The following is a 16067-nucleotide window of genomic DNA, read 5'->3' as shown; positions in this document are numbered from 1 at the left end:
ACAATCTCCTTTCCCTTCCTCCCCCACAACAAACACTCTGTGAGGTGAGTTAGGCTGAGAGACTTCAAAGAAGTGTGACTGGCCCAAGGTCACCCAGCAGCTGCATGTGAGGAGCAGGGACGCAAACCCGGTTCCCCAGATTACGAGACTACCGCTCTTAACCACTACACCACATTGGCTCTCAAGCAATGACCCTATCAAGAGCACCCATCTCACCATTAGACCACTAACCCCAGACTCTCTAAAAGGATCTAGCTGCACCCATGGAGAGAGAAGTGAAGAGCTCTATTTAATATTATTGTTTTACTGGGCCCCGTCAGGTGGCCCTCACTTCAGCCAGGGCTCCCTCCAGCCCCTGCTCCTTATGGAGCAGTGCTGTTAGAAGTTTTCTTGGGTCACAAAAGTACGTCCTGTTTTCAAATCAGAGAGTCCTTCGTACAAGTCAGTGGCCTTCGGTGTGAGACCTTACTGTTGTAGGCAACATGGGGTTGGAGGGAAAGAGCAGTGGGGAGGAAAAGGAGGGAGGGAAGGCCGTAAACTTTCGTCCTTTTACATAGTGCGTGAGCAGAGCTTTTGTGTCAAGGTCAGGTAAATAAGTATCTTATGGGCAACTGTGGATCCTCTCTGGCCAGCCTTCATCTCTCACCTCCCCCTGCCAGATTTCCAAGCCCCCCACCCCACTGAGCTTTGGAGAGAAAGGATCTGTCTGTTAAAATTCCCCTTCCGAAGGCAATTAGGAGCTGCCACTCAGCCTGTCCCCTCCAAAGCCCTCCAGCCGCCCTCCGGGGCGAGGAAGGGGACGGCGGGAGAGGCAGCTGTGCCCCTGGCCTCCAGGCTTTATGCTTGATTCCCCTTTGTTCCAGCTCCCTCGAAAAGAGGTTCCCTTTTATGCACAGGGGACCGGCTTTGCTAGGAACTGGCCCACGCACCTGTTCTCGGCCTTTGTCTTCGACAAGTATTTAGCCGCCGCGGAGAGCGATTCCCCGAGGCGCAGAGCTGCCACCGCCACAGCCTTTGTGACAAGGGAAATGTGATTGCAAAGAACTCTCTGCATCTAACCTGCAGTTTTCTAAATGGGGTGTTTTTTTGAGGGTGGGGGCAAACTCACTTTTTCTGTTCTATAGCCCAGCAGCTCCCAACAGAAAGCGAAGGGTGAGGCACAATGTCTGCGGGTCTTCGGCAAGGGTTTCATGCAGGACAGAGCTTTCAAGAGATGTCATTAAACATGGCCTTCCTCTGCGGTTGGGCCTTTCCCTGCCTGAAAGTGCCAGGCAGATTTCTGGCTTGTCAGGTTGATTTTGGTTTGCCCACTCCACCACCACCTCAACAGCTCCCAGCCAGAGCTAGGCGCTAAAGTCATCTGGTCAGAACGAAAGCACATTCTGAATTTGTTTCCCTAAGACAACTGAACACTCCAAAGTCTTTCCCACACCATACATGGCTACCCTCAAAGAATCCTGGGAACTGTATCTTACCCCACACCAATCTACAATTCCCAGCACCCTTGGCAAATGTCAGTTCCCAGGATCCTTTTGGGGGGAGCTGCATGCTTTGCGCATGCTTTCAATGTGCTTTGAAATGGTTGTGTGGTGTGCATGCTACTAAGCATTCTTGATTTCAGCTGCCTAATTTAGGTGTTTTGTTTTTGCAGGTGGTGAAATGGTATATGATGCCTAAATGCTGTGTAAAGAAATCGTCTCCCCTTAGTTTGCGGCTGGGCAGCGTGTTGCTGAGAGAAACTTCACTGTCCTTTTTATTGTCTTCTTCACTCTTCTCTCCTCCTTCCTCCCTCTGTTCCACCTGCTTCTGCCTGTCTCATGCCTCCATACCAGCCAGGTGCAGTCTGCCTTTGGCTGAGGCCAATTTGTTGTTTTGTGCAGACTGGGCTACTCATAGAGCAGCCAAGATTTTGGTTCTGCCTGCCAGGCCTACCTTACAAGGCTGTCATAAATCTACAAAGATAATGTATGTCGAGTGTGTGAACCAACTAACATGATATATAAATGCCCTGTGAAGAAATAATTTATAGTTTGTATAATGAAATTTTGACTGCACTGATTGGCATCTGCTTACCTGCCTTCCAAGATTCTGTAATTAGATGGATTAAAAAGACTGTCATTCAAAGAGCTCCTTGCTGGTGAGCAAAGATATTATCAGTTTGTTGTTAATTTAAAATTTACCCATTCCACAGACTCAAATAGGCTTACACCTTCAAAATATTATGCACCTAGGTACACATGTACTGGATATCATATCCCCCTTCTGATACTCTCTGGAAACACACTGACATACTGTGTTGTGCATAGAAGATGGGATAAACTTGGAAAGGAACTGAGCCATCAATAGTACATTGGTTTTTAGCTACTGAAAAACACCAAAGATATTATAACCTTAACAGGTGGTAGCAGGGTGGAAGGAAAGACTGGGCCTGATGACTGTGTGGGTGGTAAAAATAATAATCCTCCTCCTCCAAGTGAATTGAAAAATCAAATCCAGGAGAGGATTTGGATTTTTCTCCAACGGACAAGGAACAAATGCAAGCAAATTCCTTTCTGCACACTATGTCTAACTGGGCAATAGTGCAAAACCTTGCAATGGAATGTATGGTGGTTGGAATTAATATACAACCTTCTTGTATATTATTGTTATTAATAGAATAACCTTCTTGTTAGGTCAGACATGTGGTCTGTCTATCTTAGAAGGAGCACAGCAAAAAAGGAAATGGCTACAGTCGTAGGTGCATTAACAGATTGCTCCATTCCTTGCTATTTACTGCTCCAGCCCTCACCCATCTTTTCCTCCACAAGCCTCATTTCTGAAGCAAGATTTATAAATTAAGCACCTGCATGTTTATGTTTAAGCACCTGGAAAGTAGCTTACAACCAACAGCAGTGGTTTCCTACTGGGAAATCCAAACTACTACAGAAGACTTCTTTGGATATTTTTAAGCAGAGGCTGGATGGACACCTGTTACTGGTGCTTTAGTTGAGATTCCTGCATCGCAGGGGGTTGGATTAGATGACCCTCAGGGTTCCTTTCAACTCTACTATTCTACGAGTCTATGAGCTACCTGCAAAGGACAGAATATGGGCTTTATTTACTTGCAGACTTAGAAGAAACAATATCAAAGGCCATTTGTCTTCCACAGACTAACAAGCCTTCTACTTTCACCAGAGGCACAGGGGGTTCAAAAGATGCAGGAACGTGCAGGGGCCATGACACCTCTGCATTCTGCACATCATCTAGCACAGTGCTACCCTGTCTAATTGGCTCTATAGGTAGCCAGATGCAAAGGGGAAAAAATGCAGGACTGCTCTGTTTTGAATAGTTGTGCAGAGGAGGGCATTTCAGCTAGTGTAGATTGCTGAAATGCCTTCTTCTGTACAACTATGGAAGGGGGGGTGCCATCCCCTTCTGCACCTACTCATCTGAGGTATAAAGAAGCAGATTTTGCAATGGTGCAGGCTACCTTGACTTCTATAGGATTTCAGCAGCCTAAATTTGTACAATATTGTAGCCCTTCTGGAAAGTCCCTTTTAATTGATTAAGTAAGCTCCCTATTGCTCCCAGTTCCATTTCTCCACATTGCCTGTAGAGCATAAACCTCTAGGCAGAACTCTTTATATTTCCCACCCAGTTATTCCCCCCCACCCCAATTTTTTCAAAGTTTCAAAAATAAAACACAGTTTTTTACACACACACCCAAACCCCACAATCAATCCGTACCTTTATGGGGTTCCCTGAACCTCAGGACTCCCCCCCCCCCGCTTCCAAAGTTATTCCTCTTTTAACTGCCTCTGATTAATTGACCAGTTATAAGTACTTTGTTGCCATTGATGCTTTATTGTTAGGGCCTATTATCAATAACAATATTTATAGCCTACCTTTTTTGCCAAAGGGAATTCAAGGTGCTTACACCTGTTTTTTTTATATTTCAGATGTAAGTGATACATCGACCTTTTATTAGTGGGTGTATAAAGCATTCCCTCTTTTAAGGTGCTTGTCTTTGGAGAAGCAAAGTGTTTAGAACATAAGAAGTGCCCTGCTAAATTGGACCAAACACCCATCTCGTCCAGCATCTTGTTCTCACAGTGGCCAACCACTGCTATGAGGATGATGAGCATGAGGATGATGACAGCCAGATGCCTATAGAAAGCTGGCAATGAGCATGGAAAGATGACCTGAGCATGAGAGCACTCTCTCCATTTGTAATTTTCAGCAACAGGTGCACAAAAGCAAACTGCCTCCGATGGTGGAGGTGGAACATTGCCCTTATGGCTAGTAGCCACAAATAGTTTCATCCTCTATGAATTTGTCTAATCCTCTTTTAAAGCCCTCCAGGTTGGTGGCTATCACTACATTTGCAGGAGAAGCATCCAGAGAAATTGTTCTGATATTTGTGGGAGGCCCAGAATTGCTGCACTTTTTCAAAAGTCCCCAAGAAGAAGAAATATAGTAATTTTGCTGATCCTATTTGTGAGATCTTATTTTATCTCAGTTTCTGCACATCACATAGTGATTTTGGTCAGATAACAGCAGAAAAATAGCCTGGGAAATGAGTGTAATCACTGTCTAGAGTTAGACGCCATCCACTTGCTTTCTTTTTTGAACATTTCTTTAAATTTGGAAAATCTGAAATAAGTATAGTACTCATTCAGGAAAGCATTTTGTTAAATTGCTAATATTGCTGTTGTGATTCTCCATGCCCCAGTTATTTGTAATTTTGTATGTAATTTTAGTTATTGGTCATTAGTCCACTGAGGGCTTTTTTGGCTGACTAGCTTAGAATAAAAAGAAATAATAAAATACTAAGGGAACAGATAGTAAATCAGTGTACATTTTGAATTTCATTCCAAAGCTGGTAAAAGTCACTCCTAGCTTTTGAGGTCACTTTTGGATTTTTAACGACAGAGATGGCTCCCAAAGCACCCCTATACTATGAACCTATACTATGAACCTGCTCCTTCAGGCAATTGCCAACTATATGGACTCAGCAACCACCTACTCAGAGAGCCTCTGCCTTGCCAAGATTCAGAGACACTTTCTTGGCCCTCATCCAGCTACCACTGAGTCCAGGCACCAGTCCAGGGCTTGCACAGCCTCTCCTGAATTGGATGTCACAGAGAAATAGATTTAGGTGCCATCAGCACACTGATGACGCCTCACCTCAAATCTCCTAATGATGTTAAACAGCACTGGAAGCAAGATGGTACGCTGTGCTCCTCACAGCACAACTCTCAGGAAGCCAATATAAAACCATCCAATACTCTTCTCTGCAACTGACCCTGGAGATAGGATGGGAACGAAAGTGAATTATTTTTTTAAGTGCTTCCAATACCAATCTCACCAGGAGGAGATCATGGTCAATGGTATCAAAAGTCACCGAGAGATCAAGAAAGACTAACAGGGTTGCACACACCCTCTCCTTCTCCTGATAAAGGTCATCTGTCAGGGCGACCAAGGCTGATTTAGTCACATAGCCAGGCCTGAACCCGAATGGGGATGGGTCAAGATAATTACAGTAGTTCCATCCAATAAAACTTGCAGTTGTTGTGCATTTCAGCCCCATTCAAATCATTACATACAAACATACAACCGGGATACAAACATATGTCTACCTCTCTACAGGGCTAACCTAAAACATTTTGTTGCCCAAGGTGAAGATGAGATGTTCAGTTGAATCTGACTTTAATGCTGGCTTGTATGGTATCTTTCTCCATACCAGAGGGCAGCAGTCTAGTTCTGGCGGGTGAAGAGCAAGGTGCATGATCCACACTGGTCTGACCTCTAGTAGGGGGGAACAGCTGGGCTGCCCCTCACATCGATTGCCTGAGGCAATCTCCCCACTCTTCCTAACAGTAGGGCCAGTCCTGCATATGTGTAAGCAACAGAGGTTAGCTTTTATATATAAGTGTTTTACCCTATATAACGATACAGTGGTACCTCAGGTTACATACACTTCAGGTTACAGACGCTTCAGGTTACAAACTCCGCTAACCCAGAAATAGTATCTCAGGTTAAGAACTTTGCTTCAGGATAAGAACAGAAATCATGCTCTGGCGGCGCGGCGATAAGCAGGAGGCCCCATTAGCTAAAGTGATACCTCAGGTTAAGAACAGTTTCAGGTTAAGAACGGACCTCCAGAACGAATTAAGTTCTTAACCCGAGGTACCACTGTATATACCTATAAACATAGGCAGAAAATGCTTCTTTACTTACAAAAGAAAAAGCAAATCAAGGAGCAGTGCGCAGCTTCTTGAAGGATGACCATGTACATTGCTACATGTCTACGCATTTGTCTGGTCACCACCCAAGCAGGCAAAGCAATTCATGCTTGCGTAGACTGAGATAGCAAGCCTGGGGGTCCTATACTCTAAAGTGGCCCACAGTACACTACGCTGCAAATGACCGTAATATCTAATTCTCTTTTAGCAGAAGTGATATTCCTGCAACGCATGACGCTGTGATTGGTTGCCAGGCGATGTTGCTAAGCATAATCTCTCCATCAGTGACAGAAGAGGCTCTGGATGGTATTATGCAGCCACCCACGCAATGTAGCTCATTAAATCCAGCAAGGATTGCATTTATATCTCGCTATCTCCCCATGTTTGAAACACACTAACGACACGCCAGCGTCATCTTCAGTGAGAATCTTCCAGTTCCTTTCCGTATTTATTAATCAGTTTTTTTATTTTTGGGGAGGGAGGGGGATAGTGTCATAGTTTGTTCTCAGTAGTGATTTATCTAGTAATTAGAGATGGGCGGTGACTGAGACTTCCAAAATGCTTGTGGTTTAGCATTACCCCCATTTGTCTTCAAGTGGATTAGGGTGCCCTTTGGCTGCTTTGCCCTTAGCAGCCGAAACAAGTTTGGCTTAATGTTATTCCCCAAGCAATGACCAGAGGGAAACCTGCCAGCTCTAGGCTAATGGGTGTCCATAACAATCACATGCCATGACCGATGGGCTGATGGCACTGCAGTCAAGAGCACGGGCTGTGCAAAGCCAAAAGCTGAACATACCCCCGAGGGAAATGTTATTTGGAGGAAGATATTGTAGATTTGTTTTCAGTCTCATGGGGCTGTCAATTCCCAGAAAAGGTAGGATTGATCCATTTGAGGGCAACACAAATATCAGTTGAAGCTTTAGCCATTCCACCTCCCTAGTGTTGCAGCTCAGTGCCCATCACCAAGGACTCTTTGTCATGTGATGACTTCAAGATAGGAACATAGGAAGATGCCTACACAGAGTCAGGCCACTGGTCCATCTAGCTCAATATGGTCTCAGTTGACCGGTCATGGATCTCCAGAGTTTGTGGCAGGAGTCTTTCCGGCCCCACCTGGAGATGCCAGGGACTGAATCTCACATGGCTTGAATAGGGTCTTTTGAGGAAGGGCATGACTGGGCCAGCATACAATCCATTGGAATGAATAGTGCTTTTCAGAATTAGGTTTAAAACTTAACGTTCCTGGTTCTGGCAGCATAACAACCACACTGTCATATTAGGAAGCAAAATTACAACCCTAAATTAGTTAAACAGTCATAGGTCCCACATTCACTTTGTGGAAGACTAACTTTACACCTGGATAGCTCAGTTGGTTAAAGCATGGTGCTGATAATGCCAAGGTTGCAGGTTCAATCCCTGTATGGGAGAGTTGTGTATCCCTGCATTGCAGGGGGTTGGACTAGATGATCCTGAGGATCCCTTCAAACTCTATGATTCTATGACTCTTTATTTGACACCCCTGAGTCTCTCATACAATTAGAATTCTCTCTTGCCTTCCGCCCTCCTCCAGCATAGACTTACCCAAAATGTCCTGGAGATTACAGACTAAATTCCCCGCACAGTGGATGATTTGGTAAACGTTCCACTTTGGACCATAAGATGGGGCTCACATGACTTAATGTGTGTGTGTGTGTGTGTGTGTGTGTGTGCGCACGCGCGCTTAGTAACATAGCAAGGTGGACTAGACTCTGTCTCCTTGACAGTTATGTTTCCTGTGTGCAGGGCTTTTCTCTCCTTTCAGTCATGTGAACACTATCCTGCCATTCAAAGTGGTACACTCCAGAACTCAGGTTTACCCCCAACTGAGCATCATCAGTGCAATTCAATGGCCATTGTTGTTTGCTCATGCTAATTATATTGTAGGTGGTTCAGTGAGTCCTGATCAATGAGCAAATCACTCATGTGTTGTGCCAGGAAAAGAAATTAAAGTAGGTCATAAAATCACTGTGTGTTACTTTTCCATTGATCCTTCATATTGAAGGATACCAGAAAGCTAAGCCAGCTAGAGTGAAGCTGCTAATGTTTTTAAAAGTGTACAACCACTCAAACACCTCTTAATTGTTTTAAGGTAAGAAAGAATAAGAGGCAAGCCCCACAAAAGACACCCACCTCTCAAAAATACAAAACTAATATGAATTTTGGAGTTTCAGTACGATTCTGGCAGAAAATATAATGAGCCACAGATTTTTCCTTTGTTTTTTCAAAATTAAAAATTAAAGGTGTCATACACCCACACCAGAGATAGTTGCCTGTAATTTGGCAGGCTACGTCAATCCACTCTAGAATGGCTCCTGTGTCTGCAAATTTTATCTACTTTTGCCAAAAGTGAACAATTTAAAGCTTCTCATAAAAGTGAATGGGGAACACAGAGCACAGAGTGACTCAGAAACGTATCAGATTTTTTAAAAAACCACAACTACAGATACAATATGACTTCTACAATATACCAGTATGAAACATATTCACTATAAACAGTTGCTTATGGAAATGACTGCCTGATGCCATATAAACTTGCCTTATTTGAATATCATCCTTGGAGGCCCTGACCTAGGTTCCCCTGCCATTGGAGGTTGAAAGGGTAGAGTCTGGGGATAAGAATTTTCTGTAGTGATGCCCCTACTGTGGAACACTCTCCCCAAGGATATTCACTTGGCAGTCCTGATGAGCTATAGGTGCCAGGTTAAAACTATTCAATATGCCCATAAATTATCATTGATGGTTTTTACTGCCACTTCTGTATTTTATTGCTATGCGGTTTTATGATGATGTTACCATTGCTTTCTGCTGGTTTATTGATCTGTTGTAGTATTGGATTTGATGGTGTTTTTATGATGTTTTTTGTCTATTTTAATTGGAAGTCACCTCAAGAGATTTGTTTTGTTTTAATTGAAAGGTAGCATATTAAATAAAACACCATCCCAAGCTGGTTATACCACTTACTATAAGGATATATGGTTTGTCCGAACTTTGTTTGAAGTCCAAAGAAACACACAATTCCTGGCTAGCAGAGATTGACATTGTCATGAAGAGGTGCAGCTCTTCAGAATAATTCCTGCTATTAGATCTGGGTTTATTGAAAGCTAAGGACATTTTTAAAATCTAGACTGAGATTATTTGAGTCACAAGAAGGCATGGCAAACAGTCAAGTCTTCAAAATCTGAAATATTTTAAAATACAAATATGTAGTTGACCAATCAGATAATAATAATATATTGTCTTTTCTTCCAAAGGAGCCCAGGGCAGCAAATACACAAATATTAAAACATCTTAAAACACATAAAAACCATTCAAGTACAGATGCAGACTAGGAAAGATCTCTACTTAAAAGGCTTGTTGGAAAAGGACAGTTTTTTATAACCTCTATAACTACAAATCCCATTCTCCCTGATTGGACACAACACTCAGGAGTGTCCTTTCCAATGAAGAAGGAAAAAATCTTCTCAACTGCTAAGTCCTCTTCACTACTGGTTACCTCCTGCCCCTTATTGAAGATAATTTGCTTTGCTTGGAGAGCATCTAGGATGAATGGCTGGTGGGGGAACACATTTTGAGGTGAACCCAAATTCAAAGGGGGCTAGGCTGGCTAAAAAATGGGCAGAGGCTTTTTGAACTTGGGGAGTTTGTATTCTGAATCTTCTCCCCCTGAACCACTCGGTGCAAATTTGCCCCATCACTATTTGCTATTATAGCTGTTATCCATATTACACTAGATAGGCCCTTAGGTCTGTGAATTAGGCTTTATTTTAGGCAGGCTTGAATCCTGACAGCTCCCTGACTTACAACTGATTGCTATTCCATACACTACCTACTGCTGATAATTATTTCTTTCTTTTAAACCAAAACTTCCCTAGCTGGATATGAATTACTTTCTTGGGCTGACAGGAGCAACTGAAGCTACCAGACCTTCAGAGTCCAGGGATTTTCTTTTCATTTGCCTTCTGTCTCGGCAGCCACAGGTTAACCATTAAAAGAAATCTTCAGAGAATTTTGGATTCAGGTTGATCCAGTTGGAGACAAAAATGCCATTGTTAAGCCCACAATTTCAATTAGCCATCCAATGAATCACCTGTTCCCCACCCTTCACAGGTTTCTTGTCTGCACAGGAAACTTAATATGTTCTTCTCCTACATTGCCTTATTTAAGTAAAGGAAAGGTGAGTGGTTGTGAGTTCTTACTTGATGTGACAGGAAAAAAATATTATAGGTGTCATTTGTTAACATTTCATTAAAGATGTGGCATTTCATTCTTGTGTATGTCGAGCACAATGAAGATAAACAGTTAGAATCCTTGAATAGACAAGACATCAGGGCTTCATGAAGCGGCTATTTCATATGTGCACAGAGGCCATTAATTGAACTTTTGTCCTTAGGCTATGCTTTCCTGTGGCTAAAGTGCTCCCCTGTTACACAGTCAAGTGATATTCTTTCCCAGGCAAGACAGAGCTTTAAATTCATGTTAATTGCTATCCCTGGATGTCACCCCGCTTCCAATAGTCACCGTTACACTACTAAGCAGTTACTGTTTTGTAACTGTTGTTTCACAGCTTTTCCCAATCCAAAGATATATGTCTGCCATGATGCATGATCATTGTGTATCAAATAGGAGTATGTGCTGAATATAAGATTCAGTTCAGATCCTGCCTGGAAAGAGGGTTGAATCAACTTGGACCAACTTGGATCTGAATCAGAAACTTGGCATTTCCAAGCTACGTACCTAGGCCATTGGAGGAAGCGTCCATACTGGCAACTGGTGTATATTCTCCACGTGGGAGCCACCTACCCATAGAACCTCCATTTTCCCAGATTCAAACTCAGTTTATTGCATTCAGTCCACCACTGTGTTAAGGCACTGAACCAGGGCTTGTCCAGACTCTCCTGAATCAGATGTTAGCTGCATGTCATCAGAGTATGGACAACACCATGCTTCAGTATCCCTACCGGCGATTCCCAACAGTTTAATATACTGTAGATGTTAAATAACATTCAGGACAAAATGGTGCCCTGAGGAATTCTGTAGTTGAAGGGGCAGTGTTACCATGCTATTTGAGCTGTAACAATCTGGAGGCAAAACACATAACTAGGCTTCAGCATTTACTACTACTGCTACCAGTCTCACACCTGAGGGAACCATTACCTTCATAAAAAAACAAAAAACAATGAAGCAATTAATATAGTAGTAAAATGAATCCATCTGGAAAGCATACTATTAATTCCAGAACAATTAACTGTTGATTTAAAAAAAAAAATTAAGGGGGTGGAAATCTAAGGAAGGAATAGCAAGCAAAATTCAGAGCAAGCCACATTCTGCTCTTACTATATTACACATTAAGGCTGCAATCCTATACCCCCATACATGGGAGTAAGCCCCACTGAATTTAATGGGACTCACATAAATAGGATTTATTTACTTATTTTACAGATTTATAAACTGTGCCACACAAAAGCTACTAAAGTGGTGTACAATAAGACAAAAAGAGATAAAATATAAACGATACAGATTATTAAAAGGGGGGGAAACCACAAATTATTACAATTGTGCAATTCATATGCCATAAAATGACTGAGTCATACTTCAGGAAAAGCCTTCTAAAACAAAAATATCTTCAGTGGCTACTAAAATGTCAAGATACTAGGCCCCAGTCTAATTTCAGCTGGTAACTGATTGTAGAGGTCTGGAGTTGCAACACTAAAAGTTCAGTTTATAGTACAAACTAAGTGACCTCTCAGCAGTGTCCCACATGAGGATTGCAGTTGCAAGGAAGGGACATGTGGAGTGAGGCAGTCCCTTAGGTAACTTGGTCCCAAGTTGTTTAGGGACTGCATTTGGGCAGATCAATCCTGAAATGGGAATGGTGGGTGATTCTGTGGCAGAGAAACAACCACTCCTTAAGCTTTCAGTGCATGCCCATGAGGTGCAAGGTAAGGAAAGTAGCTTCTTCTTCTTCTTTTTTGCTGTGGTCAAGTTTAAAAAACCCCAAACCCTCTCATTGATCACTTTGGGCTGTATCTAACTAATCACTGAAATTAACAGATGTAAGCCAGCCATGCCTATTAGTTTCAAGGGGTGTACTTTGAGCAGGACTAACATTGGATACAATGTAATAAATAATCTAAGCCAGCTCCAGGACTGGTGTAGTTTTGCGACCAGTTTGGGGGAGTGTGATGGAAACAAGGAGACTTAGGAACCTGCAGATCCATGGCCTCCTCTGATACACACTGTTTTGGCCGCCACCATTGCCCATGGAACAGTGATGGCAGTGAAGTTGTCCACTAGGAGACTCCCAGCAACAGACCTCTCTTCTCTGTACATAAACCTCCCTCTCCTGCTGTGGAGGAGATCAATGGGATCCAACAGCTCCTCAGCTGATCTTCCCAGGAGCTTCCTAAAGCTACAGTTTTAAACACAATTAACAGGGAGCATTAACTAGGACTTGCCGATCGAAAGGTCGGCGGTTCGAATCCCCGCGGCGGAGTGCGCTCCCATTGCTCGGTCCCAGCGCCTGCCAACCTAGCAGTTTGAAAGCACCCCCGGGTGCAAGTAGATAAATAGGGACTGCTTACTAGCGGGAAGGTAAACAGCGTTCCGTGTGCTGCGCTGGCTCACCAGATGCAGCTTGTCACGCTGGCCACGTGACCCGAGAGTGTCTCCGGACAGCGCTGGCCCCTGGCCTCTTAAGTGAGATGGGCGCACAACCCCAGAGTCTGTCAAGACTGGCCCGTACGGGCAGGGGTACCTTTACCTTTACCTTTTTAACAGGGAGCAAACTTAATTGAGTACACAAGTGTTTATTTCTCACTAAATACAACGTAAGATTTGTATTTCATTTTGCAAAGAATTATAAATCAATCTCTTTATTAATGACTAATATTGCAAATAAGTATATTTTAAGAGCATTCGTTGCAGTAATTTTTCAAGTACCTCCTAAAAAAATTGAGACGAGAAGCTCCTAATGTGTTCCTTTGGCTTAAAATGGGAGATGGGGCTTGAGTTAATCCTTGAAAATAAATCACACTTTCTGGGTGCAGTTTCCAACTGGAAGGGCACAAACAATGCAAGAGAAAGGGGAAACAACATGATTTGAGAAGCTAACATTTAAAACAATGGGAGCATTGAGACAGACAGATATTGACATGACACATACTGCTCTTCAGGCCAAGTTAGTCTGGTGGGAGCCCCTAAGTACGTCCTGAAAATAACAATGCATAAAAATGGCACAGAATTTTTATCTGATTCTGGTTATGGCCAACAAAAAGAAGAGATGGGTAAGCAAGACTGCTTTCTTTAGAAATGTTTACTTATATTTGCAATGATTTTTTTAAAGAGAGTTCAGTGCCCTTTGAAGTGTGTCAGCCCAAATATCACTAGATAGATAGATGATAGATAGATTAGATGATAGATAGATATAGATAGATGATAGATAGATAGATAGATAGATAGATAGATAGATAGATAGATAGATGATAGATAGATAGATAGATAGATGATAGATAGATAGACAGATAGATAGATATAGATAATAAACACACACACACACACACACACACACACACTCCTGCCATTTATAAACCCAACACATGGTGAGCCTTTAAATGTCTGGAACAATTTCAAAACAAAACACTGCCTTACAGATGGCTTTGTGGACACAGTTATAGCAACATAACAGATCTGGCGGAAGAGAGCTTCCAGGGAGAGACTGCTCTTTATAAAGGTTAAGGCATCCAGAACTGCCACAGACATAGGCTGTAACTTTAAGAACCTGTTCTTGAACTTGCTTGTCACTCCTCCCTTTCTTTTCCCTTGTGTATCCTGTGTTTTCATATTGTGACCCTGAGGGAAAGGACCACCACAGAGGTGATTTTTGTAAGTTGTTCTAAGAGGTTTATTGGCTAAAGGGGGGCGGGGTATAAGTAAATTATAAATAAATACCAGAACCTGTAAAATGCAAATTATCAAAATGTTGAAACGGTAACCAAACTAAAGTGGCCACCGAGACCACAGAACACAGAACACTGACCCCGAAAGACCTACATTGGCTTTCAGTACACTTCCGAGCACAGTTCAACGTGTTGATGCTGACCTTTAAAGCCCTAAATGGCCTCGGCCCAGTATACCTGAAGGAGCGTCTCCACCCCCATCGTTCAGCCTGGACACTGAGGTCCAGCGCTGCCAGTTCCCTTACTGCGTGAAATAAGGTTACAGGGAACCAGGGAGAGGGACTTCTCGGTAGTGGCACCCACCCTGTGGAATGCCCTCCCATCAAATGTCAAGGAAATAAACAACTATCTGACTTTTAGAAGACACCTGAAAGCAGCCCTGTTTAGGGAAGTTTTTAGTGTTTGATGTTTTATCATGTTTTTAATATTCTGTTGGGAGCCACCCAGAATGGCTGGTGGAAACCCAGCCAGATTGGTGGGGTATAAATAAGAAATTATTATTATTATTAAAGTTCAGAATAGAAAATTATGATTTTACCCCAGGAAATAAACTGTCACAGGGGCTGAATTAAACTGACCAGTGGGTCAGATTAAGCCCCCAAAACGGACTTCGGATATGCCTGCTCTGATTGGAATTCCTGAAAAACCTTTTATCATCATTCTTTAATGAGGGCTTTGTGACTTGTTGCTACAATTTAGCTTTCATTAGTGTAACAGATCCTTCATAAATTTTTCAGAGGTGAAAATGAGCATTTACCAAAAAAAAGCCAGCTGCTTGGCCTAATTTGACAATAAAATTGGATGATGTTTTGTGACGTCTGACAAACATTTGAGTATTAGATTAGAAAATGCAGGGGGGAAATCACTAAAAGAGGTACTGGCTATATACCACAGCCAAGCCTATTCTTATAAGAGAGAAATATATTAAGTCATCCTTGAGAGTCCATGAGAAACTGTATATTAAATACCCCCTATTCCTTGATATCTCATTTTAAAAATAGGGGTTAATCAAAATTATTTCCATCATCACCAGGAGAGGACTGCACAGAAAAACAACAAAAGATCAAAGTTAACAGCAAAGGGAGTTTCAAAATCTCCAACTAGGTAAAATCTGAAGAGAGTGTTTCTCATAGGCATCACTGCCTGAGAAAGTGCTTTATTATAAAACCTATACAGAGCCTGCTGAATCAGGCCAATGGCAAATCTAGTCCCGCATCCTGTTCTCACAGTGGCCAACTAGATGCCTGTGGGAAACCTGCAAGCAGGACCTGAGCATAAGAGCATTCTCCTCTCCTGCAATTTCTGGCAACTGGTATTCAGAAGCATTACTGTCTCTGACCATGGAGGCAGAGCATAGCCATCATGGCTAGTAGCCATTGATATACCCTTCTCTTCCATGAATTTGTCTCATCCTCTTTTAGTCATCTAAAGGCCATCAGTGCCTCCTGGGGGAGTGAGTTCCATAGTTTAACCACGTACTGTGCGAAGAGGAATTTTCTTTTATCCATCCTGAATCATCCAACATTTGGCTTTACTGGCTGTATATGAGTTCCAGTGTTGTGAGACAAGGAGATGAACCCTGAGGACCCAGTGATAGAGGCTTTGCTACTTAAAATAGGGTATTCCTCTGGTGACAATATTCATCTTCAGATATCCCCAGCTACCATTCGATCAAGGTGTCCCCACTGACTTCACTCATGCTCCTGAGGTCCTAATGTGGAATGTGAACATGAAGGCTGCAATCCTCTGCACACTTACAAGGGAGTAAACTTCATTGACCTCTGTTGTATTTTTTTCCACACAAGATCAGGTTTCAAGAGGGTCTGACATATTAAATCTCTCTCCCCAT

At 42.7% G+C, this 16067-nt stretch overlaps 1 protein-coding gene across 1 annotated transcript in view; it reads right to left on the bottom strand.

Annotated features, from left to right (window-relative positions):
* LOC128412019 (deubiquitinase DESI2-like) overlaps window positions 1-16067 on the bottom strand; it is a 42936-nt gene that overhangs the window by 26025 nt on the left and 844 nt on the right. The gene's annotated exons all lie outside the window — the stretch shown is intronic.

Source organism: Podarcis raffonei, chromosome 1 (assembly GCF_027172205.1).
Source record: "Podarcis raffonei isolate rPodRaf1 chromosome 1, rPodRaf1.pri, whole genome shotgun sequence".
Lineage (NCBI taxonomy): Eukaryota > Metazoa > Chordata > Lepidosauria > Squamata > Lacertidae > Podarcis > Podarcis raffonei.
Note: the sequence above shows the minus strand (reverse complement) of the source record. Positions and strands in the feature narration are given on the sequence as shown.